This window comes from Eriocheir sinensis, chromosome 32, assembly GCF_024679095.1.
Source record: "Eriocheir sinensis breed Jianghai 21 chromosome 32, ASM2467909v1, whole genome shotgun sequence".
Taxonomy (NCBI): domain Eukaryota; kingdom Metazoa; phylum Arthropoda; class Malacostraca; order Decapoda; family Varunidae; genus Eriocheir; species Eriocheir sinensis.
The window spans coordinates 1362474-1382004 of NC_066540.1; positions in this window are offsets into that span (position 1 = coordinate 1362474).

Sequence of the window (19531 nt, forward strand, 5' to 3'; positions counted from 1 at the left end):
GGACGACCTTATGGCTGCCCACAGCTGTCAGTACGCTATGGTTGTGGGCGACCTAAATCAACACCTGGTGGCGAGGGCCTTCACCGAGCTCACAGCGGTGCATGGATTGCATAACCATGTTGAGTTCCCGACACATCAGCGTGGAGGCTCCCTGGACCCTGTGCTCACAGACCTGCCGAGAGACTGCGTGCTGTGCTGCCCACTAGACCGTGTGGGGAGTTCCGACCACAATGCCATACTCACCACCATCAGCCTGGCCCCAGCGCGTGAAGAGGAACACCAGCGAGTCATCTGGCTGTGGGACCGCGCGGACTGGACGGCTGCAAGGCAGGCCCTGGCAGCGACTGCATGGGGCACAGTCCTTAACGGTGACCCACAACATGACGTCTCCGCCCTCACCACTGTTCTCAATACCGTCCAGCAGCAACACGTCCCCCACCGCACCTACTCAACCAGCCCAAAAAACCAGCCTTGGCTCGGGTACAGGTGCCGTATTGCAGCCGAAAAGAAACACAAGGCTTGGACACGATATAAAAGACACCCCACGCAGGAAAATAAGGCCCAACACAGACAAGCCTGCAAAAATATGACGAGGACAGCAAAGTGGGCAAAAACAAGGTGGGATGCTGACAGGAGAAAGCTGTCCTCTAACCAAACCGACCCGAAACAGTGATGGGGGCTGGTGAAGGAACAGCAAGGCCTTACTCCCCAGGAACGTATCCCGCCCCTGAGGAAACCAGACGGAGACCTGGCCATCACCAGCCGGGAAAAGGCTGACCTGCTGGCCTGCCACTTCAGTCAAAAGATGACAACCCAGGAACCAGACAGGCAGCCGCCCACCCTCCCCCAACTCATCGCCTCAAGACTAGAGAATGTGCTAATCTCTGAGGACGCTGTCAGGAGACATCTGAGGGGCGTTAACACCAGGAAGGCGCCAGGCCCTGACAGCGTCAGTCCATACTTACTGCGGCGATGCTCCGATGAGCTCACCAACCCCCTCGCCCAGATCTTCCGGCGATGCCTGCAGAGCGGGGTGTGGCCTGCACAGTGGAAGGAGGCCAGAGTCACACCCGTACACAAGAAAAAATCCAGGTCCGAGCCAGGCAATTACAGGCCAATATCACTCCTCCCAATCATCAGCAAGATATTTGAGAGGATCATCGGGGAGCAATTGACATCCTTCCTCGAGGAAAACCACCTGCAGTCACCGAAGCAGTTTGGTTTTCGGAAGGGCCGCTCTACCTCAGACCTCCTCCTTCTCCTCTCAAAGTCCTGGCATAACGCCCTTGATGACGGCCACCCCTTTCTCGTGATTGCCCTGGATATAGCTGGCGCGTTCGACTCCGTTTGGCACCGCGGTCTGACGGCGAAGCTACAGCAACTAGGCATCACGGGGGACCTGCTGCGCCTGCTCTCAAACTACCTGTTAGGCAGGAGCCTCCGCGTAGCAGTCAACGGAAGCACCTCGACCAGCTTCCCGGTGGAGGCGTCCGTTCCACAGGGGTCCGTCCTTGGACCTATTCTGTGGAACATATACTTTAAGGACCTCCTGCAAACCATCCCGGCAGCAAGCGCTTACGCCGACGACTGCACCCTCTCCAGAACATACAAGAGGGAGGAAGCCCAGGACGTGATAGAGTCCGTCAACAGACAGTTGGCAGACATAATGGCCTGGGGAAAGAGGTGGCAAGTCAGGTTTGCCCCTGACAAAACCCAGGCCATGGTAATATCACGTTCTCGGGAGGACGCGAGGCAACTCCACGGCAGACTGAGATTCGGGAACGACACCATCCATCTGCAGGCCAACGTCGACATCCTGGGCGTGGAGGTGGACTCCCAGCTGCGGTTTGACCGTCACCTTGAAAGGGTGGCGCACAAAGCCTCCCAGAAGGTGAACCTCCTGCGCCGCATGAAGAACCTCCTCGATGCTGAGGGCCTGAAGTCCGTCCAGTGATGGAGTATGCACCGCTCACCTGGATGGCCAGCGCCCGCTGCCACCTCAACCTGCTAGACAAAGTGCAGAGGAGGGCTGAACGCCTCATCAACGGCACCCAGCACCACCGACCGAGCCAGTGGGAGACACAGCGACAACAACAACAACAACACCCACACGAAGGAAGGGCAAGACCAGCCACGAACCAGCTGAATAGCCTGGAGCACCGTCGCCGCGTCGCTGCCCTGACGGTGCTACACAAGGCACAAGTGGGCCTAGTGCCCCACCTGACGGATCTGAGGGCTACCTGGAGGAGGTCTGAGCGCAGCACGAGAACGGTGCTGAGCAACGCCTCCCTCCTGGAAGTGCCAATGGCCCGCTCCAGCACCCACCAACGTGCCTTCTCCATCGCAGCGGTGGTGTGGTGGAACAATCTCACTGCTGATGTGGATGTGACAGAACTGTCCACTCAGCAGATGAAGGTTGCGTCCCACAGGTGGCTACTCCTACACCCACCGTAAACATGTATATAATTGTATAATATAATCGGCAGAAGCTTTTAAATAGCTCCCCAACGGTCGGGGGAACTTTAGCATAGAAAAATAATACTGCCATGTACTAATGTACTGAACATGTTTAAATAAAAAAAAAGAGAGAGAGAGAGAGAGAGAGAGAGAGAGAGAGAGAGAGAGAGAGAGAGAGAGAGAGAGAGAGAGAGAGAGAGAGAGAGAGAGAGCGAGAGAGAGAGAGAGATTATCAGACATTATCATTATTTCCTGCCTAGAGGGACGAACATCAAAACCCGACACACACACACACACACACACACACACACACACACACACACACACACACACACACACACAGAGCCACCACGCCCACTGACCTCCCAATCAAAATCTATAAGGAGTTTGCCCCTGAACTTGCCACCCCCATTTGCTCCATAAAAAATGCTTTACTTGAACAAAACACTTGCCCTAGCGACTGGAAAACTTCCTTTGTCACTCCCATCCCCAAAATTTCCAGCCCACAGTCCCTTAATGACCTAAGGCCAATCGCCATCACGCCCATTCCCAGCCTCATTTGTGAAGATTTTATTTTTAACTGGGCTTATGATGATATTAGTAGCCTCACAGACATCCAACAATTTGGCAACATGAAGCACTCCTCCACCACTCATTGCCTGGTCAGCTTTCTAGATTTCATACACAGCCACCTGGACAAACGAGACACCTCCCTTGCCCTTGCTTTTGTCGACTTCAGGAAAGCTTTTGACCTTGTGGACCACACTGTTGTCATTACTAAGGCCATTGAGCTGGGGCTTCACCCTAATTTAATATCGTGGCTGACTGATTTCCTCAGCGCACGCCAGCAAATAGTTCGCTCCCAGGGCTCGGTCTCCACTCCTCTTGAGCTGATGTGTGGCGTCCCGCAGGGCACCAAAATGGGTCCGCTTTGCTTCTTGGTGCTCATTAACAACGCCCTCATGGACACACCGCATCGCTGGAAATATGTTGACGACAGCACCTTGGGCGTCCCCGTCAACAACAGGGATCCTGACTGTGCACCTCTTGAAGCGTCGCTCGACAACCTTCAGGCATGGACGGTTGACAACAGTGCCACTATCAACCACACCAAGACCATGGTGATGCACGTTTGCACGTCCAAGAGAGATGTGCCACCTCCGCTGCTGTCTATTGGTTCACACCACCTCCAGGTCCTCCAGTCCACCAAACTACTAGGCATCACTGTGGACTACCAGCTCAACTGGAAGCTCCACGTCTCCAACACCGTCAGAGCAGCGTACTACAAGCTGTACATGCTGCGTAGACTCAGGACGCTGGGGGCACCAGCTGCTGAGCTGTGCAGTATTTATTCATCATTCATATTGCCAAAGCTATTGTATGCCTTCCTAGCGTGGTCTTCGTCCCTTACCCTCACCCAACAACAGCAGCTTGAGAGGGTTCAAAAGAGGGCATTCAGGGTCATTTTAGGCCCTGACTACCGCACCTACGACAATGCCCTGGCCACCCTGAGTCTCCCGAGGCTCTCTGACAGGCACCAGGACGCCCTCAAAAAATTCGGAATCTCCCTGCTTCACCATCCTCGCCATCGCCACCTTCTACCACCCGACGCGCCTCCTCCCACCCGCTTCACCAGACACCACAACAAACTCAACCCCTTCAGAGCGCCGCGAACCGACCGTTACAAACGTAGCGCAGTGCCCGCGATGGTGCGGATGATAAACAATGCCCAGTGACAGTCATACCCAAAGGGCCGCGGTGGAGTTTAGCACCTCGCCGCTACCCCTCTAAGTTCCCCCTTCACACCACCCTCCCTCTCCCTTATGTCTCTATTTTTAGCTCTCCCAAACCACCCCACACCCTCTCCCTCCCTCTAGTGTAGCCTATTTACTATTAGTTTCTTGTATTTTTAATTTAATTTGTATATTCTCAGCCTGACGGCTGCCTTACATTAATAAACCTATTATTATTATTATTATTATTATTATTATTATTATTATTATTATTATTATTATTACACACACACACACACACACACACACACACACACGCTCTCCGTGGCGCAACTGGTTAGAGCGCTGCGCTGCCAGGCTTCACGATGTGACAGGGCGGTGGTTCGAGCCCACTCAGGCCGGATTCTTTCCGTTGACTAGGAGTAGTTACTGTCCCCCCTTGAGCAAGGGGGATGGGGTGTGTGGTGTGTGAGGTCCTGGCAGTACCCAGAAATCGACGATAAAGAGCACTTGCTCATGTCGGGAGGGTACCTGCTGGCGATTACGAGTTCAACACGTGATCAGGCCTTGGTGGTGAATTACACACAGGGTCGGCGCGCTGCACTTGTTACCTTTGGAAGATTTCCCCTGGGGCCCACTCCTCGCGTGTATGCGGGGGAGGGGGGTGATATTATCTAACCCCAGGTGTAAGTCGAACCCTGGGCCAAGGTTACCGCTAAGTATAGTATTGTGATAGTTTGACAAGACTTCTGTGCCGTGAAAGTAAGAAGCACGCATGGGACCCCGGCTAATCCTCTATGGGAATATTTCTTGTGAGAGCCGAAAGGGTTTAAGAATACGGGCTAAGAAGGATGGTGTTAGAGAGTGACCAAAAACTCGGGATGACGTAGCTAGTGTACGAAGTGGAGGACCATTTTAGAATTGTTGTGTCTTGGGTTACGACGCGGCTGTCTGTTTTGTTGTACTGCTGACGTGTAAAGGAACTCGGCTGTACTGCTGAACTCAAAGATGATGTGATGATGGCACGATGTGAGGGCTTTGAAGAGGGAGGTTTGAGGATGCTGATGGTGGTTATGAGGAAGACGTCGTGTTGTTCATGAAAACCTGTAAATGACTTTTAACAAACTTAGGAAACGAGAATCAAGGCAGATCTAGATTTTAATTTGAATTGGCCATTTTTTTCTACTTTAATAACTGTGTTTTTTTTATTTTTTTATTAGCAACAACGAATAAAGGACATTTATTAATAGGTTTGTAAAGCTGTGTCTCGGGCAGAATTTTTATTGTTTCGTAAGGCTATTCTTCTGCAACATTTATTATTGGTTTCACGGGACATTTTCCTCAGCGTTATAACACAAAGGTGACAGCCGAGTACTCCTGCCACGCCTCAGCCTCCAGGCCACAGAGGACGCGGATGAAAGCCAGACGGAAGACGAGGCGTGGAGGAGAGTTTGCGGCCCATATTCTCAAACATTTCGGGGCTTACACACTCACAGTGAATAAGGCTTTCGTAGAGGCTGTGTTAGTACTTCCATGGGTAGTTGTGTGAGCCTGGTGAGAGTTAGACAAGGCTTCTGCACCATGAACTTGATAAACATTCATGAGAACCCGATTCACCTCCTTTGAGACCTTTGATTTTTTTTTTTTTTTTTTTTCGTAAGAGCCGAAAGCGTCTGAGCGTACGGGCCTGAGTGACTCCGTGAGGTATTTGGGATTCTGAAAGGGTTATCCGCGTGGCTTTTGTTGGGTCCTTTTATTGACTTTCAGCGGGTACTTGCAATTATTTTTTTGGTGGGGACCTTTTCGAGGGGTTCGCGTGAATGTAGGAGATTCTGTACTCGGCATTATCTGTGGGCTCTGGGATCTCCTTGCGACTGCCATCAAAGTCGCAATGGTACGTTTAGTGTTGTTGGTCCTGACGAGTAATTTGTTGCTCCTTCCGTTGGGGTTGTGTGAGTGGATGAGGCTCGATATTCATTAGTTCCTGCGTGACTTTTTTAAGATTCTTTTGCCTTTAAATTCGCTACAGTACTTTCAGTGAGTTTTTTTATTATTACTTCTCCTTTTCGCTATGCCTGTGATAAGGTAAGGTTCCTGTGTGATACTCCGGCCTCTTGTGCTGCTGCCATCAAATTCTCTATAGTTATTGTTTGTTAAATTCGTTCTTGCGAGTTTCTTTTAGCCACTCTTGATGGAATAGTGTGAAGAGATAAGGTTCTTTATTCGGTATTTCCTGTGTATCTCAGTGGCTTCTGCTGCTGCCGTTAAATTCGCTGTATTATTATCAATGAGTCGTTCCCGGCGCGACTCCGGTACTCGAGCACGAAAGAAGGGCCGAGTTGCCTCCCAACTTGAGGAAACAGATCGCCTCATTCCGCAGCATTTTCCATCGGCGGGCGGCTTAATGTTCCTTTGTGCCTAATCTCCGGGAAATGTAAGGCCTGAAAAACACAGCCACATGAGACAAGTTCATTGTTACGGGTCCTGTTCCTCGGCGCGGCTGTTCGCTAACGATTACTTCACCAGAATCACCGTGAACTCGTTATTAACTAACTAACGAGCCAATGATCCTAGTACCATTCTAAATTGCCTGACAAGTAACGTTCGAGGAAGGAGGAAGCAAGTGTTCCTCCGTCAGTGCCTTCGCCAGGTTTACACTTCAGATCAAATATCTAAAACTAAACTAAATTATCCATCCAGTGTAACAATGAACGGAGTGACGAAAGTAATAATAATAATCAAATGGTGGAACATACCATAGAAGAAAAAAAAAAAAAGAATTTGACAAAAAAATCACCAATATCTGAACCACTTAATCACCAACTAATAAATAATGAACTAACTAACGATCTAAATACACGAAGCAACGTTAATAATAATAATAATAATAATAATAATAATAATAATAATAATAATAATAATAATAATAATAATAATAACAAAAAAAATAATAATAATAATAATAATAATAATAATAATAATAATAATAATAATAATAATAATAATAATAATAATAATAATAATAATATTAATTACAACAACAATAATAACCTCGCCTTAATTACACTACACGACGAACATATGTTTCTAAGCTCATTGACTGTCACGATGCTTGGAGAGAGAGAGAGAGAGAGAGAGAGAGAGAGAGAGAGAGAGAGAGAGAGAGAGAGAGAGAGAGAGAGAGAGAGAGAGAGAGAGAGAGATTTACATAGATTTACATAGAAAATCAGACCACACAGACCCCATGGTCCAGACTAGGTGGCCTGTCCTTAAATCTAAGTGATTTTACATTAATCAGATGGCTCCAAAACGTTGCTTTTCTACTCTAGCTAATAATTATTAAGTTCAAGGAAGTGACGGTCGAGCTTGTTTTTAAAGGAGTCAATCGTGTTACACTGGACCACTGATGGTGGGAGCTTATTCCATTCTCGCACTACAACGTTGGTGAAGAAAAATTTGGTGCAGTCTGAATTTACTTGTCTACATTTGAGTTTTGTGCCATTGTTCCTCGTTCGCAAAGTGTCATCGATCATAAACAATTTTGATCTGTCTACATTCGTGAAACCGTTAAGTATTTTAAAACATTCGATCAGTTTTCCTCGGAGGCGACGTTTCTCAAGAGAGAACATGTTAAGGGTGGAAAGCCTTTCTTCGTAGGATTTGTTGCGCAAGGAAGGGATCATTTTTGTTGCTCGACGCTGAACACCTTCTAGTTTAGCAATGTCCTTTGCATGGTGGGGAGACCTAAACTGTACCGCATATTCCAAGTGGGGTCTGACTAAACTATTGTAGAGCGGAAGTATTACATCTTTATTTTTGAATAAAAAGTTTCTTTTAATGAAGCCCAACATTCTGTTCGCTTTATTTGCTGCATCGATGCATTGCTGTGAGAATTTGAGGTTTGACGCGATTTTGACCCCCAAGTCCTTGACGCATTGAACGCTTTTGAGTTTAACGCCGCGCATTTCGTAATCAAACTTCTTATTCCTCGTTCCAACTTGAAGGACCTGGCACTTGTCTACGTTAAAGGGCATCTCCCATCTATCCGACCAAGCTGAAATTTTGTGCAAATCCTCTTGGAGGCTTTGCCTGTCTTCGTCAGTGAGAACCGAGTTACCAATCTTTGTGTCGTCTGCAAATTTACTAATGCGATTATTGAGTCCAACATCCACGTCGTTGAAGTAAATAATGAAGAGCACTGGGCCAAGAACCGAGCCCTGAGGGACGCCACTAGTGACCGGCGCCCACTCTGAGTTAAATCCGTCAATCACTACTCTTTGTTGTCTGTTGCTCAACCAATTCGCGATCCATTGGTTTACTTGACCGTCAATGCCTATTTGCTTTAATTTATAAAGTAATTTATGATGTGGGACTTTATCAAACGCTTTCTGGAAATCAAGATAGACTACGTTCACTGATTTGGTTACGTCATAAATGGAGAAGAGATCGTTATAAAAGGTCAGTAGGTTTGACAGGCAGGATCTTTTGTTACGGAAGCCATGTTGTGAATCCCCAATTAATGAGTGGCTTTCGAGGTAACTCACAATTTTGTCTCTAATTATGCTCTCGAGTAGCTTACCTACAATTGAAGTTAGACTAATGGGTCGGTAGTTACCTGTTTTTTTTTTTTTTTTGTCTCCTTTCTTAAAAATCGGTGTCACGTTAGCCTTTTTCCAATCTGAAGGGACGATGCCTTGTCGCAAGGACATATTGAATACGGTAGTGAGGGAGGAGAGTATTTCGCTCTTTGTTTCTTTAAGCAGTATAGGATATACTTTGTCGGGTCCGGGACTTTTATTTGTTTTAAGTGAATGGAGAGCTTTAAGGACTTCATCGGTTGTTATTTCAAAATTAGGCAATGCATGCTCGAGATTTACAATAGTACTGGTGTTGTTGGTAGCGAGAGGAAGACTGTTAGTATTAAACACCGAGGAAAAGTAATTGTTTAAGAGGTTTGCAATGTGTTGGCTGTCAGTCACTAGTGCACCGTCGCTGTTTGTTAAAGGTCCAATACCACTTTTGATCGCCTTTCTGTTGTTTATGTAACTGAAGAAAGATTTCGGATTATTTTTACAGTTGGCTGCAATATTTTCTTCATATCTACGCTTTGCCTGACCTACTAGCCTTTTTACTCGTCGCCTGGCATCATTATAAAGTCTAATGTTTTCGGGCGTGCTTTGTTCTTTCTTTAACTTGTAAAACAATTTTCTCTCATTGACTGATTGTTTAATTTCGCTATTAAACAACGGTGGGCTTTTATTAGTGTTAATTCGCTTCTCGCACAAGGGGACGAATGTGTTCTGCTGAGTGAGTAAGTGATTTTTAAGGCTTAGCCAGGCTTCATTTACGTTGCCGTCATCTGATAGTTGTATTTCTGTTAGTTTTTGTCGGATTTCTACGAAGTTAGCTCTTTTGAAATTGGGCACCTTTACTTTATTTTCAGTCACTGATGATTGAGCTTTAATGTCGACGCGCATTAATTTATGATCGCAAGAACCGAGGTGTTCTCCTACCGTGACACTACTGACTAGGTTATCTTGGGTCGTTATAACAAGGTCGAGTATATTATTTTGTCGAGTTGGCTCAGAAACCATTTGGCTTAGATAATTTTTTTCTAGAAATTCGATCATTCTATGTGACTCGCCTTCTGTACCTGACAGTGTCGCCCAGTCGATATGGGGGAGGTTAAAGTCTCCTAATATCAGTGAGTCGTTGTTATTAAGTGACTGCCTTAAGACGCTGTACATTTCAAGGTCGTCATCGAGTGATTGCCCGGGAGGTCTGTAGGTAACAGATATATTTAAATTGACTTTTGCAATGTTTACTCGCACGCACAAATGTTCAACGTTACTGTTTCCCGGTGTTTTGTCAGTGGGTTGCAAATAGCTTTTGACATAAAGGGCGACGCCACCGCCTCTACGGTTTACACGATCTTTGTTGAAGAGTCTGTAGCCATCTATGTTGTATTCGAAGCCGGTGTGTGTGTGTGTGTGTGTGTGTGTGTGTGTGTGTGTGTGTGTGTGTGTGTGTGTGTGTGTGTGTGTGTGTTTTAGTAGTAAAAGAGGCTATCGTCTTAGTTGTAATGTTTTGTTTTGATGTCTTATTTTCCCTTATTTTTTTTTTTTTTGTTAGTATTTTCAATTTGTCTTCGTTTGGTTATGCTTTCCTTTAACAATTCTTTTTTTTTTTCTACTTTTGTTCTCATATTCTCTTTTTTTTCGAGTTCTATTCAACTCGTATTTTTGTTTGTATACTTTTTCCTTCGTATATTTCTTCTTTCTTCGTAATCGTTTTAATTGTGGTTGTCTTCCTCTTATCTGCGTTAAGTAAATTTCCTCTCTCTCTCTCTCTCTTCCTCGCCTTACCATAGTAGTTCTGATCCTCTCTCCGTCGTTCTGCTTTCTTTCATTTTACTTACAGTCCTCTCGGTCTTCTTTTTATATCCAATCCTTTTTTCTTTTTTTACCTTCCTACGAAAATTCAAATCTTGTTCTTTCTTTTCTCTTGCAATGGAAATCTTCCTCTTAATTCTATTCTTATGATTCTCTCTCTTTATTCCCTATCGCTCTTTTCTCCCTCATTATTTTCCTTCCCTTTTGTCCTTCTCCTCCTCGTTATCCCATTCCTCTAATCCCTTTTATCCCATCCTATTTGGTCGTGTTGTATCCTCAATCGCCTTTAATTCAATTCCTCTTAGACGGCTCGTTCCCAAATCCGTTTTAGGTTATTCCTCTTCGGCGCCTCGTTCCTCTGATCCTCTTTATTTGACTTGACTTCCGCGCCTTCCACCCCTCCTGATCCTCTTTTGTTCTCTGGCCTGAGCTTTATCTCTCTCGTCTTCCTTCAGGTTATCATCCTTGTGTTTGCTGCTTCTGCTCTTCCTTCTCTGGTTCTGAATCTCTTGTTCTACTTTTGCTTTTTATATGAATTATTTTTTTTTTTACTTTCTTTTACGTTACAAAATTATATTCCCCTTCTCTGCCCTTAGCGCTCTATCTCTTGTCTTTTACCGAGTTTTTGTCTTTAAGTGTGCTACTTCTCTTACTTTTCTTTCTTCTCTTGTTCTGAGTTCCTTATCCTTTCTTTGCTTTCTGCTGTTTTCCTTCCTTCATTTTACAGTTTTTACTTTTCTCTCCTTTGGGTGCCTTTCCGGTTTCTTATTTTCAACGCTTGCCTTCTTTTGTTCTCCGTGTGACCTATTTCTACTGTTATCAGTTTTTTCTGTTCCTTTTGTGAGAGGAAAGTTGTATTAAGCTGGGCTCACACATAGCCGACATAGCGTCCCGTTCGGTCCCGATCAGTGAAAGCGGCACAAAACGTGTGGCATCGTGGCCATGGTCGGCAGTAAAAAATGGCTGGGGCATGGGATTCCCACCTACCTGCGGAAGAGAACCGGCAGAGAACGGAATAATAACGCCGTCAGGCGGGGTCAGATGCCGCCAAGCGGGGTGAGCCTCCCTCTGGCGGCGTCCCGCGGCGTCAGGCGGGATGGAAATGACATGAAATAACCGTAAAAATTGTGCGCCACGTGGCAACGTCGGATCATCAGCAGTCCCCGTCAGACGGGGCTCCGCCTAGGTCCTGTTTGGCCCTGTCAAGCGAGACTGCTCGTGCAATACCGCCGGCGGCGGACCCCTGCCTGATGCAGGCAGACCCACGCCTGACCCCGACTTTTTTTGGGGGGAGTCTGGGGCCTGTCGCTGTGGGGACACGTTCAGATCAAAGATGGTATGAGACGGGGTGTTGTCGATGAAGACTGACTCCGTTGTTAAAATTTTCTAGGTTGGGACCCAGCGGGACGCTAAATCAACAATGTGTGAACCCAGCCTAAGATCTTCGCATGGGAACAGAATATCATAAAATCGATCCTCCATAAATGTTACATCCTCATGATCATTCTTTGTTTGTATTTAAGATCAACCGTATTGGCTTATCAGTTATCTTCGAGCTTTTTCCATTTTGATCTTCTCTATAACTTTAATCCTTCCTTTCCCCACCGCTGCGTGCCCTTGATCTCCGTTCCTTTCCCCCAGAAGAGGCTCCAGCCGAGCTCCAAAACGACCCAAAGCCGAGCCGGGCCCAGACGTCCACCCAAGGAACACCAGGCCTCCCGCTGCTCCTGTTGGGGCTTCACCATCTGCTGGGACGCGAGGGGGCAAGAACCTGGTGCCTCTGGGTACTTCTGGCGCCGTGTCTAGTGCTCCCCAACGCCATCATGGGGACGAGCGGCCTTCAGGACGCCTCTCAGAGTAGTAAAGAGACCAAGACATTGTTGAAAGTCACCGCGAGGGATGAAAACAGAGTCCCTGATGTCACGCTCTTAAGAAAACAGGAGTTGAAAGGTGGTTTGAGTATACCCTTTGGGTCTTATACGCCCTCCTCTTCCTTTGAATCCTTCACTTCCTTATCCTCTTTGCTTCGTCTCCTATACCCCACCCTTTTCCTGTTTATCGTTGGAATCCTACACCACCTCCTCCTCCCCTTCCTCCTATTCCTCCTCCCGAAGGTACCACCATCGCCCACTCAGTGTTCCGACGCCCATGTGCTTTGATCTATCCTCCTATTTCTCCTCCTCCTCCTCCTCCTGCCCTTCCCTCACCCACGCCTCCTGCACTTCTCCTGCCCACGCCTTCCGCCCTCAGCTCTAGTCCACGGCGGGGCGTGTGGGAAGCGAGGCGCGGAGGAGGTAGCGGCGCGGGAGTGTCTTTTTATGTTGGTTGTCTGCGGTGGTGTGTTGGTGCCGGTGTGTTGCGGGGCGTGAAGGTGTGTGTTGTCCCTCCTCCCTCATGCATGTGTAAAAATGTGTTGCTCTTTCCTGCTCTCTCGATCACGCCACACACACACACACACACACACACACACACACACACACACACACACACACACAGATTATACATAAACAACGTACATATAATTCTAAGGTGTATTCATCAGTGTGTACCTTTCCACTCCATCACCCAGTCACGGGAATACATAAACGGTCATGCATAAACGCTCATACATTCATTCTTACATACATACATACATACATACATTCATGCATACATACATACATACATACATACAATCATACGTAAATTCACTCGCCAGGCAGAGTGAAATAGAGATGGAGAGAGAATGGAAAATCACGTAAACTGGATGTGTATTTTTTTTTTTCTTTACATAAACAACCACTTTATAATGAGACTCAGACCACACGTGTTTTTTTCACTTGCCGCTCTAAAGGTGTGGAAAAAAATGAAAGTAAACAAGAGATTTTAAATACAAATGATAAAACTGAATGTCAAGAAACATTAATGATAAAAAAATGGAAGAGTGTAAGACGCCAACGAGGAAAAAAAAGTGAAAACGAGGAAGAAAAGGTGATTGACATAAAAAGTTAGAGAGAAAAGAAATGAAAACAGATGAAAGATTGAAAAGATGCATCAGGGAAAACAAACCCAAAGTGTGGAAGATATAATATACAAAATAAAGAATAAAATAAAAATAAATGATTGATAATACAGGTTGATGAGAAAAAAATGAGATGGAAGAGAGAAAGTGAGATAGAGAAGATTAATATAAAAAATAGTAATTGATGGAAAAGGAGGACACGCGAAGCGAGAAAAAGGTGAAAAACTGCAGATGACAACTGGAAAGAAAACGGAAAGTACGCAAATCTAAATTAGAATACAAAAAAAAAAAAAAAAAAGGAGACACTCAACAGGGGAGAAATATGCAGGTATGAAATTAAAGTGCAAATCTGATCAATTATTTTTGGTGTTGTGGAAATAGGAAAAAGATGCAAACAGTGGAAAGGAATAGTGGAACTCATGAAAAGAAAGATTAAAAAAAAACTATATGAGAAGAACGTAAACAGCCAATGAAAAAAAAAAGGAAGAAATTATTGATGTTGAAACTCGTGAAAGATTGGAAAAGATCGAAATTGTAAAAGACTAAGACTCATGAAAAGGAAGCTGTAAAAGATAACTATCCAACGAACGTGAACAAATTATATGAGCAAATAATGGAGAAATTTCGAGGGACAAAAGGACTATAAAATTCATCTGTTACTGTAACCAAAGGGTCTTACTTTAGTGGAAGTGAAATAGAGCTCAATAATTTAATGAACAATTTGAAGCAATGAAAAAAAAAATATGTAAAGAGATGAATAACGTACTGTCTAACTTTCGAATTCTGAAAATTATGTAGATAAAAACCTGTAATAGAAAGGACTGAAACAAGTAAAAAAGAAAGAGCAAAATAATATCAGGAGGGACTTAACAAAAACATTAGAGAAGAAAAAATAAAAATTCTCGAGGAAGGATGTGGAGTTATTGAATTAGACTTAATATGATTAAAGTTTTTCGGCTCCGTGGAAATGTTAGAGATGAAAAGGGACTGAAACTCACGCAGGAAAAGAACAGATATGAAATTAAAGTGTGAAGACGATCAGTGACTCACTCTCTGGCTGGTGGAGATGCAACAGAGATGAGAAGAAAAGAATGTAATTGTTAGCTCAAGAATGAGAGAAATACAAAATGATAAATAAAAGAAATGAGTAAAGGAGGACTGACACTCACGGAAAAAAAAAATTATGGAATTAAACTAATGTGACGATCAGTGACTCACCCTCTGGTTCGTGGAAATGGGGAATTAAAAAGAAATAAAAACGGTAAGATAACAACGATAAACGATAAGAAGAAAAAAAGGAAAAGATAAAAGTTCAGACAAAGCAAAATTATTAGTTCAAGAAGACTGTTAAATCCCTTGCTCTCGATTACGCTAGGAATTAGTGTTATCAATGAAACAAATAAAGTAAGAGAAAGAAGATTAATTAAATGCTTTGTAAATTAAACTTCGACGCTGTAATCCATTATAGAGACACGAGAACGATGAGGAAATAGCAAAAGCAAATTAGCAAATGAACGAGTTACTGTTGGCAATTCACTTTTTATCAATTAAGTGATTTCTGTGGAAGGTAAAAAGTAAGAGAAAATGAGATACAATAAAATTTCTGAACGTTTGATATTCTCTCTCTCTCTCTCTCTCTCTCTCTCTCTCTCTCTCTCTCTCTCTCTCTCTCTCTCTCTCTCTCTCTCGTAACCTGAACACTCATACACAGAACATCGTTTTAAAATATGCATCTTTCCTCTTTATCTTCCCCCCTCCTCCTACTCCTCCTCCTCTACCGTAAGCAGCAAAATCCTCGAAAAGATCGTTAGAGACAAACTTGTCAGTTTTCTAGAGGACAATAATGATACCGGATACCCAGCACGGTTTCAGGAATAAGCGTTCCTGCCTACCGAATCTACTGGACTTCTTCCAAGGTATATAATAAAACTGAGAGTATCACATCCCAAGCGATGTCATATATCTGAACTTCCAAAAGCCTTTGACAAGGTACCACATGAGCGACTCCTAAGGAAACTACAGCCAGCGGGTATAGGAAGCAACCTCACTGCGTGGATAAGATTGGCTCACCAGTAGAAAACAACGACTGTTGGTCAACGGGCAGGCTTCTGAGTGGCTTCCAGTCACTAGTGGAGTACCGCAAGGGTTAGTTCACCGACGTGCTCCGAAAATAATTCCACCATTAAGGACACAGCCGTGTGAGGAACGACTCAAGCGGCTCAATCTCTCTACGCTGGAAAACGGACGCTTACGAGGAGGTATGATACAAGAGTTCAAGTACCTGAAAGAGTTCAGTAACATCCACTACTCCAAGTTTTTCGAGCAACAAACTAACTTGAAAACTAGAAACAACGGTGTACCTATTCAAGCGAGGCGATGTAATACAGCCATTGGCAGGAGTTTCTTTTAAGACCGAGTCATCCGACATTGGAAAAGTTGGAAAGTTTCGTTTAGTCCAGATATATGATATCTACTGATCTGCTTTCATCGAAAACCTCAAAAACATAATGAAAAAAAATCAAGTAAGTTAGTTAAACACGAACGTTAACTACGGAAGCCATGTTGGGAATTATTTATTATATTATTTTCTTCGAAGAGTTTCACCATATTGTCGCGTAGGGTAGGCGTTGGCCGAAGTGATAGCGTACTGGACCCACATTCGCCGCGTGATGGACGACGCGGGTTCGAATCCTCACGCTACCACTCGGATTTTTCAGTCACCGCCGAGTGGCTTAAAACTACCCACATGCTGTCCTGAAGACCACCCATCAACCCGGACTCTAGAGGAAGCCGTCCAAGCGAATCAAGAACGAGTTCCGGGGGGCAGCATGAGCCAATGCAAGATGGCGCCACTATAAACACTCGCCTGCGCCAGAACGGGCTGGGCCGACCATCAGGCCCCACCTGGAAGAAGCCTTGGGCCGACCATCAGGCCCCACCGGGAAGATGCCTACCGGCGCAATAGGCAACAACGTAAAAAAAAAAAAAAAAAAAAAAAAAAAAATGATAGTCTCCATTAACTTACAAACAATCGATGTCAGGCTAATTGGTCGATAGTTTCCTGGATGAGACTTGTCCCCCTTTTTGAAAAGGAGGAGGAGGAGGAGGAGGAGAGGGTTAAGTGGATTAGCGTTAATTGGACTGGAGGAGAGTCAGGTGATGTCGGCAGGTGAGAAGGGGAGGATAAGCAGGTGCATAATTTACTCTCACTGTTACGTCCACACATTTATACGTACATCCACATACATAGACGCACTCCACCAACATACATTTAAACTCTCAGACACAGGTTTATAATTTATTACGTATTATCATCATTCTTATCCTCAGCCATTATAATGATTGGTCAGTTAGTAAGTCTACAAAATTTGCCTTCTTTTTTACGTGCTGCCTTTACGCCGGTAGGCTGTCTTGAGGGGCCTCTTGGACGACCCCAGCCCGTTAGTGGCGCAGGCGAATTTTATCTATAGTGGCTGCCGTGGTATATGACTCTTGCGTTGCCCATGCTGCCCCCTGGTTCTCCACTTGAAAGATGTCGCTGAAGTTATGGTTGATTGAAGATCTGGCCAGCATGTGGGTAGTCTTCCGCCACTCGGCGATGGTTTGAAATATCAGCGTGTTTCGGTGGGACTCGAACCCAGGTCCACGGGCTCACCACGCCCGCCTGCTGACCACCCGGCCACCGCCTCCCGCCTGACTTTTTATTATTGAGTTTGGCTTCTGTCTTTCCTTGTACAAATAATGATCCACAGAAAAACTCCAAAGCATGATAACATAAACATACTACAGAATTATTAATCATTCATATTAATAAACATTCAAACATACACACATACATACATGCAAAACACAGGCATATGTACATACACATTTACATTCATACACACAAACACATACAAATACAGTAATAACATACACACATTCATACAATTATACAAACAAACATATCCCGTTCATTCATATACACAAATACATAAACAAACATACACACATACAACAATTATACAAACACACAAACATTCTCATTACGGCGGGCACATAATTTTTGGTGGTAATCTGATTCGTATCACTAAAAAAAAAAAAAGAACAAAACGCAATCACGCGAAACTACGAAAATGCGATAAAACCGAAACCTAAACCCGTCGATAAAAGAATGAATATTGCCAAATGATGAAAAACTGGAATTGCAAAACACAGACGACTGAGAAAAAAAAATAGATGAGATTGTTTTCTCTCTCTCTCTCTCTCTCTCTCTCTCTCTCTCTCTCTCTCTCTCTCTCTCTCTCTCTCTCTCTCTCTCTCTCTCTCTCTCTCTCTCTCTCTCTCTCTCTCTCTCTCTCTCTCTCTCTCTCTCTCTTTCTCCCCTCCTCCTCCTCCTCCTTTCATATCGCTCAAGAGTAAGGAAAGAAAGCGGAAGAGTACGAGAGAGGGAACGTGCCAAGAAGAAAAGGAAGAGTGGTGACGAACACTGAAGCGAGGCAAATAAAGAATATTCAAGCAAGTTGAAGGAAAGATAAGGTGAAGGAGTGAAGGGAAAAATGGATCAAGAAAACAAGAGGAAGGGAACAACGATGGGAAGGAAGTTGTTGAGGCGTTGCTGAGATGGACATCCGACGGTCGTGGTTTACTGCCGACGGGTGACAGATGTCGGGGAGGGCGCCGAGTGTTTTGAAATATCCAAAACTGTCGGCGTGTGGCCTGACGTCGGGAGGCGTCGGGAGTCAAGATCGTGAATGTGTAACACTGGCCTTGGTTGTCTTTGGTGCATGTGTTCCTCATAACAGATTATACCACACAGTGTTTGGCTGGTGTGTGTTGAGGCTTTGCTCCCTTTTTCCTTACTATGCAAGGAAGAGAAGTTGCTGCTCGCCATCAGTATCACTCCTGTTGGTCAAATGCAAGAGGGACACAGTGATGATTAAAAGAAAACTGTTTCCCAATGCTTTCCTGAAGTCATGAGCATTTTCACTTCATTTCAAAGTGTTGCCTTTGGCCCCTTATCTGGCGTTCACTGCGTAATGGTTTGTTCTCCAGGAACAGCTGCATTCCATGTATGTACAAACAGGAAGATGGGATAATTAACAAAATTAGAGTACATAAGAATAATGGAAACTGCTGAATAACTTTCAAGGGCTTTATAGTTTGGGTTCTATATACTAAAACTTCTGGGAGGCTGTGAAATTATAAGCTTGAACAGGTTATAATATGTGTGTACTGTTTTAGGGCCCCAAATTGTGTGTGGAGGAAAATATCAACGGCATCCCGAGTAACGACAGCAGCACCCAGCCGGTGGCCACACAAGCTGCACGCAAGATGCTCTCAGCCCGCCCCTAGATGCCACCCTGGATGCCGGCCTGGTGCACCCCCTTGTACACCCCCTGGAGAGGGCAGACAAGTGAGTGTGGGCTGAGTGTTGTAACCAGAGGCCAGGGTTCAGGATGTCTATTTATCCTCTTTATAAATGAAACTTTCAAGAGAGGAATACCCAGGCTTCTCAAACTGAAACTGATCATTCTTTTGACATGTATTAAGGCCATAGGAGCAGCAGTTGTGTTCACTTATTAATTTGTTTTGCTCTTTAGCTGCCTCCTTTAGTTTATAAGTAAACTGAATTCCTAATGTGCCAATGTGAAGTAAGGAAAATGTTCTAGATACGAATGCCAAATGGTTTGTACAAACTGGCGACCATTACTCTTACGTGTAAGATTACTTAACGACGAGCTTGTGCACCTGCGCGTCATCTGATCATTTCTGATGGCTGACAAGCGCCCTGCCGCAGCCTCTCCCTGCACGTTCTACACTGTTCCATTTGTCCAATTCAGAAATAATAGCAAGGTTAAGCACTCTGTGGCATCCAGCCCTGAGTTGTATCGTTCCTGCTGTGAGGGTCTCGGGTTGAAAAACGTGGAGGGGAAGAGAAAGTCCTAAGATGAAGAGAAGGAGGTAGA